Source organism: Papilio polytes, unplaced genomic scaffold (assembly GCF_000836215.1).
Source record: "Papilio polytes unplaced genomic scaffold, Ppol_1.0 DF824158.1, whole genome shotgun sequence".
In the NCBI taxonomy this organism is placed as follows: domain Eukaryota; kingdom Metazoa; phylum Arthropoda; class Insecta; order Lepidoptera; family Papilionidae; genus Papilio; species Papilio polytes.
In genome coordinates, this window is record NW_013525046.1 from 83,317 (window position 1) to 104,346 (window position 21,030).

A 21,030-nucleotide genomic window follows, 5' to 3' on the forward strand; every position below is an offset into this window, starting at 1 on the left:
ATCACTCTCGTCACAATAAAGAAAAACGTATTCAAATAACACATAAAAGAGCTTAAAACCCACACCACTTACAGTCGGATTGGCTTCGGCGAACATTAATGAGCTATTGAAAAATGATAGCAAAAATAATTCGTCGCTAGAATTATCATAAACCATTTGAGGGTTATACCATCCCATGCTTTTAGATATACAAAACAATCTAAAACCAACCTTAAAAACTACAACACAGAAGACATTATCTATCGATATTACATCTAACATTTTGCATGATTCTTTGCACTCAAATAGTGCAGGATAGAGTCGAGTTTGGTTTGAAAAAAAAATCTAATCATATGGTAATTTTTTTAACCCATAAATGGCGTATGCAAATTCTTCCATTCGCATTGTCAGTGATGCGCGTGCAATGTATTATTTGAAAGCAGAACGGCGTTCAAGGGTTTATTCAATATCCTGATGACAGATGCATCGATGATTAAAATTGAAAACATAGTATCATGTTACAAGACATTAAATGCAAACGAATTAGACCAAGATTCCACTGATTCGACCTAAATTGAGTTACTTTGTCATACACTAGCTGTTCCCTTAATGTCGCATTAAACTATGAAAATTTTATGTTATTGTTTAGATGTGTCAAATTATCAATAGCAAATGTCAAATTCACTTGACATGACAAACCTTGGCAATCTTGTTTCCTTGATGTTGGCAGCAACTTATGGTCACTTTCCAACATTAGGGTATTTATACAAAATATTTACAACACAAAAGTTACAACAAAAAAGTTTACGCTTTATTATGATATATTTGACATCTACCCGAAGTCTGGAATTTTTCTTTGCGAAACGACAATCGCATACGAAAATAAATACATTTTCGTATCATTAGACTCGTAAAAAGCCGGGCCGGGTTACTAGTATATTACTAAAGTAGACCACAAGCAGACATTAAAGTATCAAAATCATTTGGTCTTTAATCTTAGCAAATATTCTTCCTTAAACCACTACCTTTTTCTCAGCAGTGGACGAAAATTATTGCTAGAAAGAAAGCAAAAATTTTGTCGCGCGATTTTGAGCTAAACTATTTAACTACGTCGTAGTCTTTGACTCCAAAAACCAATGAGACCCAACTGCAAGCATTACCTTTCAGATAAAAAAAGAATTATCAAAATCGGTCCACTAGCGGCGAAGTTATGCCGAAAGTTACGAATTGAGTACCTCCTTTTGGGAAGTCGGTCAAAAAGTAACAATGTCTATAAAAACACGTGCTAAAATATACCAAGTTAATGACAATTCGTTAACTCCTTGTCACATTTAAGGTATAATTAACCCTCAAGGGAAAGTGTTAACAATTTTTTTACTTATCGAAAAGTGCTCTGTGACGTGTCTTGTCAGCTGTATATAGTCCAACCAACTTATTTGACACGGTGGACATAAGTGAAATACAATAGTCTATGTCAAAAGTTGCACTGTAGTTTGTATTTTTTTTCTGTTTCTTAAATACGTAGGTGCATCAGAAGGTGATTGTATTACTACCTAATTTTCTGACAGAACCAAGGTAAATGTTCCACCTGGCCAGTTAAGTAATGCGTACTATATATTTACCGCCAACACTTTCTCCCTCGCGTCGAACGATCCAATAAATCGATACATTCATTTAATTAATTGGAATTCGTTACAAGACTTAAGTTTGCAGCTGACTTTAATTAATAGCTTGACATTTTGTTAAAATAACTTATATCTAAAATGAAATTACTATTACTACAAATGTAGAATAAATATTATATGCCAGGTTTCGCTTGAGACTCCGTCCTCGTGGAATTAAAAAAAAAACAAAAGCAAGTAACCTATGTGTTCCAGACTTCCTCTAAGTCTAAGACAATCATCGAGATCCGTTGAGCAGTTTAGGCTACAAACTCTAACAATAACCTAACTTACGTATTAATAATAAGATATCTTTATAGTATAACTAATAGTGTTTCTTATTTTTTATAGTAAGAATATTGCCTGAGATCTGTTCCCTTGTAAAAACGGGTTGCAAACATAGATTAATGATTGTGGAACATTTGACAAGCAGATCGCAGTTCGAATTCGACTATTAATACAAATTACACGCCACGATTAACAAATCAATATTTCTGACTAACGATGTACTAAAAGACGTGAAGTTTGCTCATATTTTAACATCTGTCTACGAGATTAGAGAGATTTTAGTGCTAAATTAAACAATTTACTAACGAAACTTCTGTATGAAAACATCGTGTCATCTCTTTTGTTTTCAAAATAAAATGAAAGAGATGACCATATGTCTATAAGACCGCCTTCACTATTTATTAGTTTCTAACAAAAAACCAAAGCATGTGACGTTCCCAATGACATCACTAAACCGCGTTCCATTTTTAAAACATTCGATTTTTAAAATCACATTCGAAACCGTTACAAAAAAGATCCACATCCGATTCGAAATATGAAATCGAAATGATATAAAAAAATGCATCCATCAATTAGAGTAACTCGATACGCGTCGCATTCAAACGCGGCCGCTAATGGAGGCAGAATTTGAATTACAAATACCCGATGCTTCGACAGGACATGAACAGAAAGGGATGCATTGTATACTCTGTGTCACCTGTCTATTACTTTCACTTACCGATCGATGTTTAATATTGAAGTAGCAATATTATCTTATCTTAATTCTTACTTAATAGCATCAATTCGAAAGAAAATCTCATTAAAATTTAGCACAGATGTAGAACATAGTCTGGATAACACATAGGCTCCTTAGATTTTTTTTTAATTCTGTCTGCAGATTATAAATAGTAAAGTTTTTCCGACACTAATAGAAAAAAACGTCAAGCGATTCCATTTACTAAGTTTTATGATGGAAGATCTCCACTAAGGGATACTTTAACTATTCGACGTACGGCAATTAAATTTTAAAGTTCGCAATCAAGCAAAGCGTAGGTTTGAACTCTGATTGAAAAACAATAGGATGCAAGGGTAACGGCCGGAGTCTCATAGTTTAAAAGCAATAAATACAAAGTAAATTTAAATATGCAAGAAACAACCGTGGAATTCCTTATCAGCTAGTTCAAGTTTTTATTGTTGCATAGTGATGTACCAGCACGCTTTAAAAGTAAGATATTATACTAAACTAGCTGTTCCCGTGCGGCTTTATAAGCACGAAATTATGAAAATTTTATTTTACTGTTTACATTTGTCAAATTATCAATAGCAAATCTCAAAATGACATGACGTGACATGACAAACTTTGGTAATTTTGCTTACTTGATGTTGGCAGCAACTTATGGTCTAGGGTTTTTAACCAAAACTTTTACCCTAAGTTCAATGGCGTGAAAATGTATAGCCTAAAGCCTGACGTAAGTGTAGGTTTTTTTATTATAAAAAGAATTATTCAAAAATATGCTATAATTGTTGACATCTTAGGCAACGAAGAAGTGTGTGTTTACGCTTTATTATAATAATATAGATTAACTAGGAATCACGGCTCAAGTTAGATGTAATTTTTAGGTTAGTTTTAGACCTCAGGGTTCTTCGTTTCCGATTATTTTAAACGTCGAATTATAATCTAAACTCTACTTAAGAAAGTTGATACTTCACATTGTCCGATAATTCCATGTAAATTTGTCTATTGTAAAAAGCAAAGAAAAAAAATTACTTGTAATAGAAACTTTAAGCATTCAATAAATAAATAAAAATAATTAAAAATAAAAATTACTTTATTTTTATTAAATACAGTATACATTATTTTATTTAACACCAAGCAATATTGTAAAATAAAAGCACGCGGCAACACTCGAGCCCGCCGCCCACAGACAAGCAAACAGACAAACCGATCTCGTTACCAACAATGCGCCATATATTACGACGTTTCCGGTGAGAAATGCGACGACCATCTCACTCGCACTACAGTAAAACGTATTCCCTGTCTCTTTCAGCACAATCACTGACGCATCAAGATCATTAGGAGGCGATACAGTGATTTGTATTATTTTTTTATAGTCTGTGGTTTCGATTTGACCAGAAAAGTGTTACAGCCAAGTTATGGATCATTGTGCCATATTTGTTAATAGAGTGCAATGAAACTGGGATATTTTAAACTCGTTTTGTATACCGGAGGTATAGCTAAGGGTGATCCTTAGCATTGATTTAGTAAGAGCAATCAAAACTAAGATATTTAAGGCAGCTAGTTAAAAAAAAAACAAAATTGTTTTTAAATTACGTTGGCTGTATTTTTTATGCGTTATAAAAATGTTTTTTTTTAATAATTTTTTAAATGTGTGTTTGCCAGTAATTTATCATAAAACAATTTGACTAAAATATGTGACATTTTAAATTATCTTATAATATCTTCAATAAACTAAATTGAATATCAAACCGCTAATACTGGCCGTTAAAACTGTTTACAAAAGAAAAAAATGCACCAAACGTCAAAAATATGGCCGTAAATAAAATGACATGAGTGCATTCGATTTGACGTGTAAAAAAAAACAACGACCCATAAACCAAATATCGGAACAATAAAACAGAATGGAGGCTGTTCATATGCAAAATAGAATCGGGAATTTTTGACACAAGCATAAAAGATGGTATTGAACGGGACGATCTCCTTACAAATATTTAAACAATACCCCTTTTTGATAAAAATACACAGGAAATATTATTATTTTATAACAATCCAGTGAATAAAAATTGTATTCAATAATGAAGGAATTGTATATTTGCATAAGTTAATTGTTAAAGATAATGCGGGCTATTTAAACCACTATTATATAATCTAACACTATTTTTTTTTATATCATAAGGTGGCAAACGAGCAAGCGGCCACCTGAATCTGCAAAAATGGCGAAGCGACCGCTGCCCATAGACATCCTCAATTGCAGATGCGTTGCTGACCCTTATCCGACGCAGAAGGAGACGCACATAAAGAGGATATTTCCCCTTCCTATGCATCTCCTCCACCGTCAAATCCATTTCCCTTTCCCATCCTCCCCTTATGAGAAAAGGGTGGTAAAGAGAAAGGGGCTTAAATTAGGCCTCCGGCACCACACTCATCAGACGAAACCCGGAGTTGCTTCCATTTGATGCCTGTCTTCTGTCTGGTCGTGGTATTACTGGGGGCGTGCCGGCCCTGCACTGCTAACATGTTAAAGCGGGCACTACCACTGTTAAAAACTAATAGTTTAATGAAATTACTAATATTATAAATGCGTAAGTTTAGATGTTTAGAGTTTGTTGCCTAAACTGCTAAACGGAACTCGTAAAAGGCATAGTTGTAACGGACACTATAGAAGAACACACAGGCTACTCATGTTTTTTTACCATCGCGGACGGGTTCGCGAGCGAGCGCTAGTAAACACGACAATAAACAGAAGACAAAAGTTTTTTTTCCGATAGAAATGTCGTAGTAGTTATCAAAAAACAATATACTATTTATAAATTAATCTAATAATTATTTACAATTAAAATAACCTATCTTAGGGACAAAATATCTTTGTCATATTTATGTAGTAAACGTTTCTAGAAGAGAATAACTCAAAGCTGAGCGTGGATCCAATCCGGTCATCACAATGCTTGTTACAATCTCCTATTTAATTACATTTTTTTTCTTACTTAATTACTACGTCATGTTTGTTTTTCTCTTGTTATTTCTGATTGTGTTGTGTTTAAGGATTCAATGTTATTTTATTTTATTTATTTTTATATATCACTATTATCTGTAGCCTATTCTTGATCTTTGATATTTGTCAGTTCACAAACGTCCTATACAACCCTTTACAATGGACTACATCATTACCGGATTTGAATAATAAAAAAATAACAAGAGGGGAGTGCGCAGTGTTGCATGAGTAATTATAACAATTATTTTTTGATAGATAATAAATTATTTTTGACGGGCCGTTCGTTTGTGCTTTTGTCGTTTTGCGATATTAAAATGCCAATATTTTCAACCCATTGGGACAATAGTTAGATACTTTCTTAGTTCGATTCCCAGCGAAAGAACAAACTTCGATGTATTTGCTTACTTTTTTAGTGGCCTAAAGCATAAATGAATGAGTCTGACAAATGAGTTTGTACCATCATTAGCCTTCCCTAAAGCGTCATAGAGTATACATAGAAGTGTCAGATTAAAAAAATAGCTATAAAATCGAGTTTCAAATCTAGCTTGCCAGTACTTTTTTGTATTGAAATGTCTTTTTTCGATTTTTTCGAATGTAATGGATTTAGTCTGTCTTTTGGTTTCTTAAAGGTTAGAATTGTTACAGGAATATTTCCCTTATTATCGCTTCAACCATTTGAAGTTGTAATATTGATTTATTCATATTTTAATTTTAATATTTTTAACTAAACTAATGGTATACAAGTTAACAGTAACCTCAAACTCGGTACTTCTGTTTTTAATGCCTTTAAAAATTAAAAGTTGTCAACACAGGAATCAGCTGTTAAAACAGGGAGCGAGTGGGACGCGTTTTTTTAATGCATTGTGATAAAAATACAGTGATCTAAATATAATGGCGACTTGATTTGAATGTGTAAAGAGCGACATCTGTCTTGAGGATGGAAGGAAGCGGTTACAAAAAACACGTGCCATACAAATGTTATCGCTGACGATTTTTTTTATTAATTAATACCTGAATGTTTTATATTTTAGTATAGCGACAAATAGATTTTATTATAATAAAAGTACGGTTATAATAGGTCTAGTAGTTTAGGAGATTGTCCGAAACAAACGCGGACGGATAAACAAAGATTTTTTTAGTATAGTTAAGTATAGCAAATCTTACTTCTTACTAACAAATTCGAAAGTTTACATCGATGGATGTTTGTTAGGTCTGTAGTAATCATACTAATGTTATAAATGTGAAAGTTTAGTTGGATGGATCTTAGAGTTTGTAGCCTAAACGGTTGAACGGATCTCAAGTAAATTTGGCATAGATGTACATAGGCTACTTGTTTTTTTTTTAATTCTAAAAAGGCGAAAGCTAGTTAAATATAAATTAACTTGTACTAGGAAAAGACCTACAATTTTTACTAGACATGACTCTATACATGTGATTTTTCTCCTAAAGTTTGCATCTAAAAGGCAAATAAAACTTTAAAGATATTACAATAAGGTACAATTTTAAACACAATCATTACCAGGAAGAGTAGCAAAAAGAAAACAATGTTTGTTTCACAGTTGCGTATATCAAAAATACCATTGTTTTTTAATAATAAAACTTTTTAATAAGAAATGCAATCGAGTGCAGTACGTAGTATCCAGTGTGCAGTGTGCAGGGTGCAGGGTGCAGGGTGCAGGGTGCAGGGTGCAGGGTAGAGTACAAGTGTAAGAACAGAGCGCCCGCATCATCTACTTGTAATTATTGCAGTTGCAACGTACAACGTGTAGACTTAACATATCATATAGAAGGGACAAATCGATATTAATATTTTATAGAAGGAACCATAAGCTTTCTATGTACGCATAAACAAATTGCTTAATGAGACGATTTTAAAAATATTTCTGTTTAAATAAAATTTATTTAACTGTTTAAAGTATAAGAAATATTATGTATTTAAAAAAAAATAAAGAAAATAACTCTTTGTTTATAAACAAACTACAACTATGCTACAAAGTCTGTTTCCATTTAACAATGATTCTAAGTTACTTTATTATCTAAAATATACTTTTTATAATTATGTCAACTCTATCAGTATATAACTCTATGGTGAACTCATTTGAAATCGTCAATTCTGTGGCATTTTTTCGTGAAGGATATAATAACATCGATTAATTAACGAGTGCCGATTGTCGGTGGCATGGGGGCATGCCCTCAACATGTATTGTCTCTACACGATATAATTTTGTTAGTGTTAAACGTTTATAGCCCGAAAATCTCATTAGTGCGGAGTTTAAAAACTAGCCTATAATATCCACGTCAGATTACGTTCAGTGAAAATAAGCTGACGTGCTCAAAATCTGCCTTAGGGCATGCTAAAAGTGGACTCACTTCTAACTATGGCACAACTATGCGATTGTCGATTGTTTTAACCAAGTTTAATTGTACAATTAAAAATCGAATAGTGCACCTATAAGGTCATAGGAATCAATCGAGACTAGACAGTTGTGCGATACTTTAGTTTCAGGTGTACTCTTGCACTACAAATTGCTTTAAACTTTTGACGTCTGTTACGTGTTAAGATGCAAATGGTATTGAAGAGACGAGGTGTGTACTAGTCGTTTCAATATTGGGCCGTTAAGATATTGGTAGCATTACTGTAAAAGGTTGTATTGGATCTCGTTTTCCCTACACCCTGTATATCAATATTCATGCAATATCTGCTATAAAAGCCACATACCGAATGCATGAGTATGCGTGTGGAAAACAAAACAAAAAACACATCTTTATTGTAAATGTTACCAACAAATTATGTATACCACCCGTTTGTAATTCGCCTAGGAAATTGATCAAGCCTCGCTACTTCCTGTATTAACTTAATTCACACAGTAATGTGACATATTTCAACAAATTATAAATTGATTGTACTGTTAAAGTTTTATCTCTACAAATTTGTGAATAAACTAGCTTACGCACGACACTACGTTCGCGTGAAGTTAACAAAACCAAAAGTGAGTTGCCCATGTGACTCACACTATGCTCTAAATCTATGCCTAATTTCACAGTTCCCTTCAGCTATTTATGCTACAACCTCTAACAAACATCCATCCATCCATCTAAACTTTCCCATCTTACTAATATTATAAATGCGAAAGTTTAGATGGATGGATGGATGTTTGTTAACGTTTGCAGCCTAAACGGCTGAACGGATCTCCATGAAATTTGGCACAGGTTTAGAGCCTAGTCTGGAAGAACACATAGGCTACGTTTTATCCCGGGAATAGTTACGGTTCTCGTGGGATTCATAAATTTAGTTTTTTAATATTTACTCGATCATTCTGCAACGGTTCAACATATCTTATTGAAATTAGGCACAGATATAAAGCAAAGTCTGGAGTATACATGGGATAAGGTTCATCCCCGAGAAATGTCCGGTTTCCGAAGGATATGTAGCTTTTTGTTATTCATATAGTTCTTATGTTTTCTAATACCACGCGGACGAAGTCCCGGACAATAGCTAGTTTATAATAATTTGCGTAAAAAGGCGTTTTACCGATTTTACAATTTGTCTAGGCAAATTACAATCTGTCTGAGAACACAATTCATCGGTAACAATACACAATTTCGGTAATGCGAACGGTATAAAGGCGACTGTAAATATCGACAAGCAAATATCAAAATACATCCAGTTTTGGGATTTTGAACTCTATTCTATAGGAATAAGGTCGTAACGAGTGGTACTAAAGATTTGTAAGTTTAGCGAAATACTCAACCCTTAGGAAAACCGCGATGTGCATTTCGATAATAGTCCACAGAGTAAACAATCCCAAATCGAAAATACTTTTTTCATTTTAAAAATAAAATAATTCTCATATGAACATCTGCGTTCAACAATTAGGTACTTAAACTCTTTTCGAAATATTGTAAAAAAACAATTTAAAAATAAAATAATTTTTGTACCCAAATTTCAAATTTGTCGAGACCTTCCGAGCTAAATTTTTTTAAATATAAAATTATTAAGGACTTTTGTCATAGTATATTTAAAAGGTTATAAATTTGCTTTTCCAATACTTACCTACATCTTACTTTTTACTAATGTTATAAATGCGAAACTTTAGATGGATGGATGTTTGTTAGAGTTTTTAGCCTAAATGGCTGAACAGATCTTGATGAAATTTGGCATAGATGTAGAGTACATTCTGGAAGAATACATAGGCTACTTAATTTTTTTAATACCACGCGGTCGGAGTCGCGGGCGAAAAATTGCCTTACAGTAAAAGTTTCGATTCTGGAATCTCTGTAGATACATTGCTCTATGCAAATCACAACCATCAAAGACGTTCCACTTATTGCTCTCGATGTTTAAACTCGAATAACATTAAAGTGTAGTTAACACAACTATGAGTACGAATTGAAAAATCTTACTAATATTATAAATGCGAAAGTTTAGATGGATGTTTGTTAGAGTTTGTAGCCTAAACTGCTAAACGGATCTCGATGAAATTTGGCATAGATGTAGAGGATAATTTGGAAAAAACATAGGGTACTCACTTTTGTTTTTTTAATTCCACGCAGACGGAGTCACGGGCGAAAGCTTGTGAATACTTACCACTGTAATATTAAAAAATATTGAAGAAATACTTTATAAAAAAAATAATTTGTCTTAAGAAAGAAAGTAAACCATATATATAAAACATGCAGGGTTTAACAGTGGTAGAGCCCCCTTTAACATCTTCGCACTGTAGTACCGGCCCATCTAGTGACCACGACCACAGACAGGCGTGTAGTGGGAGCAATTCCGCGTTTGTGGTGGAGGCCTTATTTTAGTCGCTTTCCTTTTCCACCATTTATACGGAAAGGATAGGAAGGGAAAGTGAATTTCAATATATAGAAGACATATAGAAAGAAACCACCTATTTATATGTGTTTTCCTCCGTCGATCATAGATAAGGAATTTGCAATTACATTGGTTTTGTTGAAGCCTTGTTGCAGCATATTCAGGTGTATTCAGTAAAAAACAAAAACTAAAAGATGAAATTAAGGACAATTCAACGGACGTAGGAGTCTTGTATTTAAATGACGGAATCAGGTTTGTGACAAGGCGTGAGGTTGTCGTGTCTGGGCGTAATAAAGTTCTCAGAGTTCATAAATTATTTAAAACTATCTGTTTATGTTGGCAGCGGCACTTTGATCCGACACACGTCAGTAAGCATATATAAATGTAACATCTGATATAGATAAAAAGGATACGGGGGAATTTATTTAACACTAGCTTTAGCCCGCGACTCCGTTCCCGTGGAATTAGAAAAACAAAAGTGAACAGCCTATGTGTTCTTCCAGACTATCCTGTACGTCTATGCCAAATTTCATCGAGATCCGTTCAGCTGTTTAGGCTACAAACTCTAACAAACATCCATCTAAACTTTCACATTTATAATATTAGTAAGATTGGATATAAACAAAAACTGTAGTTACTAGCTTTCGTTCACGACAATCGGCGTAGTATTTAAAAAAACAAAACAAAAGCATGCCTATGTGTTCTTCCAGATTCTCTACATTTATGACAAATTTTATCGAGATCCGTTCAGTAGTTTAGGCTACAAACTCTAACAAACATCCATCTAAACTTTCATATTTATTATTTTAGTAAGATTACTGCGAAAACATTTTTATATACTTTTTAAACTCTTTGCAATTAATCATGGACGTATAATTTTGGTCTAGAAAGAATGGCCAATAGGCATGTTTTGTCAAATATCCGCACCGAACACTAGTTACGGTATAAAATGGGTGAAGATTTATTTGAAATTTTAATACTAAGCTAAAGGCCTAAGGGATCTCTAATTCAAACACAAAAAAACTTTCTTAAGTTAAATATTGGCTGGTAAATTATTTTTAAAACTGTAATGTTTTTAAAAAGAAAACGTTCCAATTTTAATTACGGCTATTGTTTAGCGCGAAAATTCGAATTCAAATATCGAATTTCAACTTTCATTGCCGCCTACAAATTGTATTGAGAAAAAAAATGTAACCGAACGAAAAGGCATCAGAGCGAACCCTTTCAATGAATTTCACGTTTATATTTCTAATTAACTTTTATAGAATTTTTCATAAGTCCCGAAATAAAAAGGGGTAATAAATCATTCGTGAATTAATAATTAATAAAGCAACACTGGCCGCCGACGGCGCGTACAAATCAAACGTAAATATTCGAAAGGGAAATTTGCATAAGAAGGGATGTTTTGCCGTTTTTTTTTTCTTAATTTCTATTTCTCTCGCCACTGATTTGATGATGAAAGGTAATTATGGACATGCCACAATACAAGTCATGAAAACATTATTTTTATTAACAGAAATTATGGATTTGTCCCTATAAAATACAAAGTTTACTAAACGTGACCCTCAAACAAAACTATTTTTATTTTTTTTTATTGACTATAACACTAACCATAATACTTAAATTAACATACATAATATTACTGTAAACAAATTTAATTTAATAATTTCATAATTATAGTTACAATCCGTATTGTACGAGCAAGTAGTTAGGTAATATTTTAGTTATGTCCATGTTATGCTAACATAACCCTTTTAAAAGTAATCGTGCGGGAGGTATTCGATATCGGAGGGAAGGCGAAGAACAGATGTTATTCCAAGACACCCCGATTTCTGTTACCCTGGTACCTCGACTCTTTGTTTTCTTTACAAATCTTTATAATTCATAGATAAAACCGTATTTTACATCTGTTGTGGTATTTTTGACACTTTATTATCTTGATTTTTTTATTTTAAATTTAGTAACGAAGAGTGTTATGATTGTATAGGTCTTACGCTTTTATTTGCTCACCTGCATCTTACTAATTTTATAAATGCGAACGTTTAGATGGATGGATGTTTGTTACAAAATACGAAAACAATTGAACGGGTTTGGATGAAATTTGGTATAAATATCGAAAACTCAAACTCTGAGCATAAAGATTTAATTTTTAGTTACTGAATAATAAAAATCTTAAAGACACCTAAGTTAATTATTTTATCATACAATTACGTCTTTTACTGTTTTTTTTTTAAGAATAAGTCATAATTATTTTAGTATTTAAGGAAATAAATAACATTTTCATCGGAAAATCCAAGTAAAACAGAGGAAAACGACGCCTAACGCCATCTAGCGGCGAGCAGCTTTAGACTAGAAAATTGTTTTCGCGCGGAGCAAGTTCATTTATTTTGATTTTGCATTTTTACTTTTTTACACTGATTTTTTTAATTCTTTTGAATAATCTGTTTTTTCAATTATGTTTACTTTAAGTAACTTAGCGTTATCTTTGAACAATATAATTTAGATTTATTCTTAGTACAAAAGTATATAATACATCATAAAACTTTCTTAGAAACAAATAAAATTGTCTCCGTCTGGCCACAATCCAACTGAGATAAAAGACATATAATTACGCATAAGTGAACGTTTCATTTAACCTCAGTGATATATTACAAGAAAAATAACTTAGAAAATCTGAGAGTTTCTTTTAAAAATTCGGGGTAAACGCCCCAATAATCGAATCATCCGGATGTGTAGGGCCGATCGTGGCGCGAACAAACCTAGTAACCGAATTTCGGGTGGCGCGAAACAAAAACTGACCTATATCCGCGCCCCACCGGGTTCAGCCACCCCGCCGACTGACGCGGGCCCTTCGCGTCTTGCCTTCACTGATCTCACTAGCCCTTCAAGAACTCTACTGTCTATTGAAATTGGCTCTCACTTTTATAAAAAAAAAGTAATACCCTTCATTCATTAAATTATTCTTTAGTAATATAATATGTTATTGTTGATTTCTGAAAATAATATGATGTCCTAATGCATTAAATTGTTTCGGATTAAAAAAATAAAAAAAAAATTATAATAATTAACTTAATTGAATATTATTGAGTGATAAATTATAAACAAATATAAGATTTCAAGCGGCCAGTTGCAGGTCCGAGAGGCGAGTCGATTGCAACGAGCAGTAAAAAAAAAAAGCGCATCCTATTATCGACTACAACAAAAGGAGTCGTGCAGCGATACCTAAGTACACATCTCGATTCATCGTCTCGACTCGATCCGAACGGGTCCCATTGGCGCGCCCCACCGTCGCCGGGCGAGACAGGGACGCACTACGTGTTTGGTACCAAGAGGGAGTAGGACAGAGACGGTCATCTTGCCGGCGAGTGGCGCCCACTGGGCGGGGCCGCGCCAAGGAGCGAGCTGAGATGCGCGCGGAGCCGCTGGTGGGGCCTCGGCCGAAGGATCGCACTGCAGTCGACCGTCGCGGCCCCGACGCGCGCCCGCGACCCGCGACATTACCTTACGTAACCGATACATCGGAAACGTTCCGATAATCGATGTCTCGACACTTACCGACTCGATTATAATTGTGCCTTGATTTTAAAAAACGTTTATGATTTTTATTATTATTTTTTAATAATTCGACATCTTACTAAGTGAACTAATAAAGTGTGATATGTTTTTGTTTTGTTTTCGCACGGACTTGTAAGATTATTTGGGCGTAGACTGTGTTTGGTTTTTTTATGTTCGAGACTCTGTGAATTTGGCTACTGTGAGGTGGTTTAACATTTCGTCTTGAGGTTTATTATTTTGTTGTTTTGTGTCGATTTCGAACTTTGTGTTTGATGTGAGGAACATTGAAACTGTTGCTTGAAGAATTAACTTCAAATGTAAGTAACTTATATCTTATGTTACTTTCTCATTTGCATCAAATTATAAGTTATTAATAAGTTACCTCTACATTCGCTAAGTCTTATAAGAATTCAATTGAAGGTCAAACTAGAACTTGGAAGTATTGTAACAAACACTTGAAACAAATTAAAAATTTTCATTAACATAAATATTAATATAACGAACATAATTTATTTATTATTTTCTTCATGTAATTAAAATTCGTAACGGAATAAATAAATAAAGTAAAATAACTTTCTTCACAAAATAATCACAACGAGTTTGAAACCGAATGAAATAATTCCAATTAAATGATAATAATAAAGTAATTATTAAATAATAGTACTTACATTATTGTCAATTATTAAAAATATTAATAATTAAAAATATTATTTTCTATAAAGATATATTCTAAAGTTAATAAATTGTTAAAATTAGTGATACCAAGTTCGCGTCGGAACAACGTCCCCCGTGTTACTTGTGATATCCGCGAGTTGAATCGGTGATGGATGGGTGTCAATTATGGGCCCTTTTACCCTACTTCCTTACAATTAACACAATCTTACTAAAATTCTATACGATTCTGTGATTGATATAAAATTGTACGAATAAGGAAGTTTTCTCTTATATTTCGGAATAGTGTGTTTTTAAATCGTTCAGATTTTAAACGATCATTTAAGAAACAGATTATGTATAGATTTCAGACTTTTTTTCATAAAGAGCAATATTAGAGAAATCTTTAATTTTTAATTAATTATTTCCAATGATAACGTTCGAAATGTCTCGAAAAATATGAATTAGTTTTTCGCAGCTATCTTACTTTTCGTTTACTTCTAAGTCGTTTCAAGTTGTAACAATTTTTACCGTCGTTTGAAGCCATTTCGTAAAATTTTATTTTATTCCCGTAAAGTTATTGTGATGTTAAATATTAGATAAATAAAGTTATTAAAAGTTAAATTTACCGTTAATAAAAAGTACATATAAATTATTATTCCAATGTTTTGATAGTCCAATTATTGATATGCTTTCACTAGCTTTTGGACGCGTATTCGTAAGCGCGAAATTAAAAAAAGCAAAAGTAACTAGCCTATATGTTCTTCAACACTATGCTTTAGATATCTGCCAAATTTCATCGAGATCCTTTCAGCAGTTTAGGCTACAAACTAACAAACATCCATCTAAACTTTCGCATTTATATGTGTCAGTGTTAAAATAGCTTTTTAATGTTAGATTTTTTGTAATAGATTCAATAGTTTCGAAGCCTATTCAATGCAAATAATCTTTCCTCTTTATTTTTTCAATAGACTTGTAAAATAACATGTAAAATTATGTTACTAAGTTATTTTTATGTTCTATGGGGAATTTTAAAAAACATATTTTATAATCTGTAATATCATTTTATGATTCTTATAAGAAAAAAGAAGACTTAATAAATCTTGTAAGAAATCTTCATATCTTATTCCGTAAAATGTTTACTTGGAACTTATATTTCTAAATAATGAGTTTTGATTTTTTTAAGGCTAACTTTACTTAAAAATTAAAAATCTAAATATAAATATAGTGTCTGTAACTTAAAGATATTGTAGTTTTAATGGCATTAAGTTTTTTAAATCGCTTAAGTTATGTTTATTCGTTACTTACAGAAAGATAAAGATTTTCTTGTTATAATATTAGTATGGATTTAAAAAGATTGTGTACGGTTTTTTAAACGAAAGTTTCGAGTTATTTTAAATGTTACCTATGTAATATTTTTGTTACATTATAAATTAAACATGTATTTAAGATTAGCTTTCCCCTGAGACTTTATTTGCAAGGAAATAAAAATAAAATTAAATAGCCTCTGTTTTCCAGACTATTCTCTACATATGACAATCATCGAGATCCGTTCAGCAGTTTAGGGTACAAACAAACATCCATCTAAACGTTTGCATTTATTATTAGTAAGAAGTAAGACTTAGGAAGATTGTGTTTTAAAATACGAGTACAAGTTAGGATTCTGTCTTAATATGAATTTTCATATAATACGTCTGTTATGTTTTAACAAATAACTTAACTAAACTTTTAATGCATTGTTTAAATCATACTAATATTATAAATGCGAAAGTTTAGATGGATGGATATAAGAGTTTGTAGCCAAAACGGCTGAACGGATCTCGATTAAATTTGGTATAGTGTAGAGTATAGTCTGGAAGAACACATAGGCTACTCATTTTCGTTTTATTTAATTCCACGCGCACGTAGTCGCGGACTAAGCTAGTATTGAATATAAAAATATTATACATACAAATGTATTGATGTTTTAAATTTTCCCGATCATAGAATTTGAATGTAATAATAAGAATATTTGCTGTTATTTCGATATAAAATATTTTTAACTGGCTGTTAACCGAAACTGCGCGGAATTAAAAAAATAGATGTGTTCTTCCAATCTTTGTTGTACATTTATACCTAACTAGCTATTCGCGTGCGGCTTCACCTGCATGAAATTATAATTTTTTGTTTCTTAAATTTATTGCAAATGTCAAAATACCAATTACCTTACCATGACAATTTTGCTTTCTTGATGTTGGCAGCAACTTAGGGTCTTTCCCACATTAGAGTTTTTATCCAAAATACTAACCCCCTATGTTTAATGGCGTGAAAATATATAGTCTAAAGCATGACATAAGTGTAGGGCTTTTTATTACAAAAGGAATTATTTAAGAACATGCTGTAATTGCTGACATCTTAGGCAACAAAGAAGTGTGTGTTTACGCTTTATTATAATAGTATTCTTTGAGATCATGTTAACATCCATCCATACTTAATAATTATTGTTCATTATTGTGGAGTTTAGTACGTATGTCTATTTGTAAGTAAATGATTTAAATTGCTTGTTTTAGAGTTTTTATCTACAATATCTTATATTTTATTTGGATTAAATCATACTAATATTATAAATGCGAAAGTTTAGATGGATGTTTGTTTGTAGCCTGAACTACCGAAGATTTCTATAAAATTAGATAAAGACGTAGAAGATGGTGTGGGAGGACACAGGCTACTTTTGCTTTTCTTTTTAATTCCATGTGAAAGGAGTCGCGGGCGAAAACTAGTTTACAAAAGTCCGTGAGAGAATTAAACGTTTTCTTTTGTTTATTAAATTGTTTCGTATAAATCTAATTGAAGTAAAAAGTAATTCGATTACAAAGAATCGAATAATCGCACGAGCTTCGTGAGAATCGATTTCTTGTGAGTTTATTTGTAATACATTTTGTTATAGTTAACTATGTCATTAATTATAAAGGAAATAGAGAATTAATGTGTTTTGAAGTTATCTATACTAATGTTATAAAGAGGAGAGATATTTTTGTATCTATTGCAATAAAAAAAACTACTGGGCCGATTTGAAAAATTCTTACACCATTAAGAAGATATTCACTATAACACAGGCTAAATTTATTTAATGGCACGCGGTTGAAGTCGCGAGTATCAGCTAGTCAAATACATTTGTACTTTTAAATTATAAACACTATTACTAACAGTGATAAAGCCAGCAAACGTGTACGAATTGACAAGCTCGTCCAATGTAATACCACGACTACAGCTTGATGCAATTGGAACTTTCGTAGTCCTTTGCATTTTTGTATATTTAAATATGGAGAGATGCGGAGGTAAGGGTTTATGTATCCCTTTGTACTCAATAATATACAGGCTAAAAACTACGATATGTTGTGTTTATTAGATGCTGATGGTTTGTGAGTTTTTTATGAAGAGATTTCAAACTAATAATCATCGATTTTACTGTGATTTATCTTATACGGTACGATGTAAAGTCATGTCCAAATAATCGCCTATCTATTTGTACAGATCTATTTATATTATTGTAATATGGCCGCCATCTTTTTATTTTCGGTCTGCGGAAGTGATTGTGACAATGTGTTAAAGTACTTAACGCCATATGTTATTACGATCAAATTATATTTCATTAAAAAATAATCGACAAGATTTATGTAACCGCTATACAGGGTGTACTTTTAAAAAGATTATCAGCCGGGTTCGATTGCAGTTTTCTGTGTGTACTGATTTTTTAGTTGTGCAACTAAATAGTTAGCTGCGAAACAGTTGACAATCGTGCAATAATTATGCGATACTTTAGTCAAAAGTCTGCTCCCGCTCTTTGTGTTTAAGATAGTGAATCGTCATTTGTTTGAAATCAAATTCAATCAATTTAAATAAATCATTGACGGATGGGAAGCTCCTTTCTTAAACGTCATTTTTAATCTGTGACATGAACTTCTTGTTAACCTTGTATCCTTTAGTAAGAGTAAGGATTGGATAAGATGGGAGTCTTTGATGTAATCCTACATTTAAAATCATCTAAAAAATAATTACGAATAACAATTTTGTTAACTGATCCTAATTATATTTTCAAAAAAAAGAAATACCAAAATCAAAAGATGTTATCCCATGAAATAATTGTAACTTTCTAAATCCTCTCAACAGATGGCGTTGTATGTTACGAAATACATTTCTACTATAAAATTGAAAAAGGAAATAATATGGTACATTTAATTATATCCATTTAATTGTTTAGTATATAAGTATTTATCTATACTATTATAATAAAGCGTAAACACACACTTTTTTGTTGCCTAAGATGTCAGCTATTACAGTATATTTTTGAATAATTCTTATTTTAATAAAAAGCCCTACACTTACGTCACGCTTTAGGTTATATATTATCACGCCATTAAACTTATTAGGTAAATATTTTGGATAAAAATCCTAATGTTGGAAAGAGACCATAAGGTGCTGCCAACATCAAAGAAGCAAGGTTACCATGCTTTGTCAACATGTCAACTTGACATTTGCAATTGATAATTTGACACATGTAAACAATAAAATAAAATTTTTACAATTTCATGCGGATGAAGCCGCACGGGAACAGCTAGTTAAATATAAACGTACACTTATTTCGTTATACAATTCACATACTTTTTTTTAAGAATTCTTGTACAACTCTACAAGCTATTACTTTATTACTTATGTTCGTAAGACATTTCTTCAATACAAAATATTTTTTTATAATATCTCACGAAAGACTTGACCGTTTGAACTCGACACTAAAAATGCAAACTATTAAATACGTCAAATATCAAATCTCGTGTTCAATAGGGCAATATAAACTTTAGTGTACTAAGCATTATTAGTAACAAGGAATAGCTTGCGATAAGCCGTGGGACACTTCCGTTACACCTACTCTCATATACTTCGATTAGTTGTGACGTCATTATTGGCGCTATACATACAGGATGTTCGTAAATCCATTATAAACTTGTTAATCATACTAATATTATAAATGCAAAAGTTAAATGGATGTTTGTTAGTTTGTAGTTTAAACAATTGAACGGATCTCCATGTAATTCGGCATATATCTAGAGCATAGTGTAAAAGAACACAGACTTTTCATTAAATTAAATTTTTATATTTTACTTACATAAAAAAATCCTACTTTAGTTAGTTACTTCTATCGTAACTTAGTTACAAAAACATTTGGCAATTTCGTTCACCTGCTATTCTGTTTTGTACGCGAAAAAACATTACTATACTTCTATCTATAAAGTAGATTATTACCAAATTAATGATAAAATAAACAATTTGCAGTAACTCAAATTACCAGGTAATCAACCGGGTTAAAGTGCATATCAGAACACGCTGTATACACTGTTAGTTTTGTTTACGATTGTTTTATCTAAGAGTGTAAGAGGAGAGGAGTCGGTAACAGCGGATGTCGGCCTGTACTTACGATCAATTACAATGGTCTTTAAAATATCTTATTAATATAAATGCGAAATGGGATGATTGTAAAAAGGAAGTTTAGTTTCAGCTGATCCTGAGCATGGTTCTTAGATGAAGAACATAGTCTACATCTGTGCCTTCATCATTAAGGCTTAATTTTAGTCCCTTTCCCTTTCAAACCTTTTCTTGAGAGGAAAGGATGGGTAGGTAAAGTGGATTTGACGGTGAAGGAGACGCATAGGAAGAGGAAATGTCTTCTTTATGTGCGTCTCCTCCGTCAATGAAGGGTAGGCAACGCATCTGTAATAGCGGATGTTTGGGCAGCGGTCGCTTTCCATTTCGGTGGATTCAGGCCGCTTGCTTGTTTGCCACCTTATACTATAAGAAAAGTCTGAAAGAACACAGGTTACTTATTAAGTTTTTTTTTTTAATTCCGCGCAGATGGAGTCGCTGGTAATTAGGATATTTTACATCTTAGATATAAGTTTGCGGAAATCGTGAAGTAAAGATAAATGCAATATATATTGAAATGTATATGAAATTGACTAGTTTTCAAACAATCATCGCTTTAAGATTAAGTTTGAATTAAACTTTATAATTTTACTACATTTCGCCATCGACATCAACACGTGGGATAAAAAAACAAACTCAAGTAGCCAATGTGTTCTTCCAGACTATCCTCTGCATCTATACCAAATTTTATGGACATCCGTACAGCAGTTTAGGTGAACTCTAACAAACATCCATCTAAACTTTCGCATTTATAATAGTAATAAGATTAATTGATACACTGCGGTTACAATTGTTTACTTTAGCTATATTACGATATCCTACACTTGTGTGGACTCAATCACAAGCGATAGCGGATAAAAATGTTTTACACAATTTAACTTGAAATTTACGTAAATTATTTGAATGAACTGTA

The 21,030-nt window shown here is 32.3% G+C and overlaps 1 protein-coding gene across 3 annotated transcripts in view; it reads left to right on the forward strand.

Annotated features, from left to right (window-relative positions):
* Positions 1-13,897: 13,897 nt before the first annotated feature.
* LOC106111596 (homeobox protein cut) overlaps positions 13,898-21,030 on the forward strand; it is a 147,955-nt gene continuing 140,822 nt past the window's right edge. For all 3 annotated transcript variants that reach the window (XM_013293728.1, XM_013293729.1, XM_013293730.1), the window contains exon 1: positions 13,898-14,326. The gene's annotated coding sequence lies outside the window, so the exon portion shown is untranslated. The remainder of the gene's footprint in view (positions 14,327-21,030) is intronic.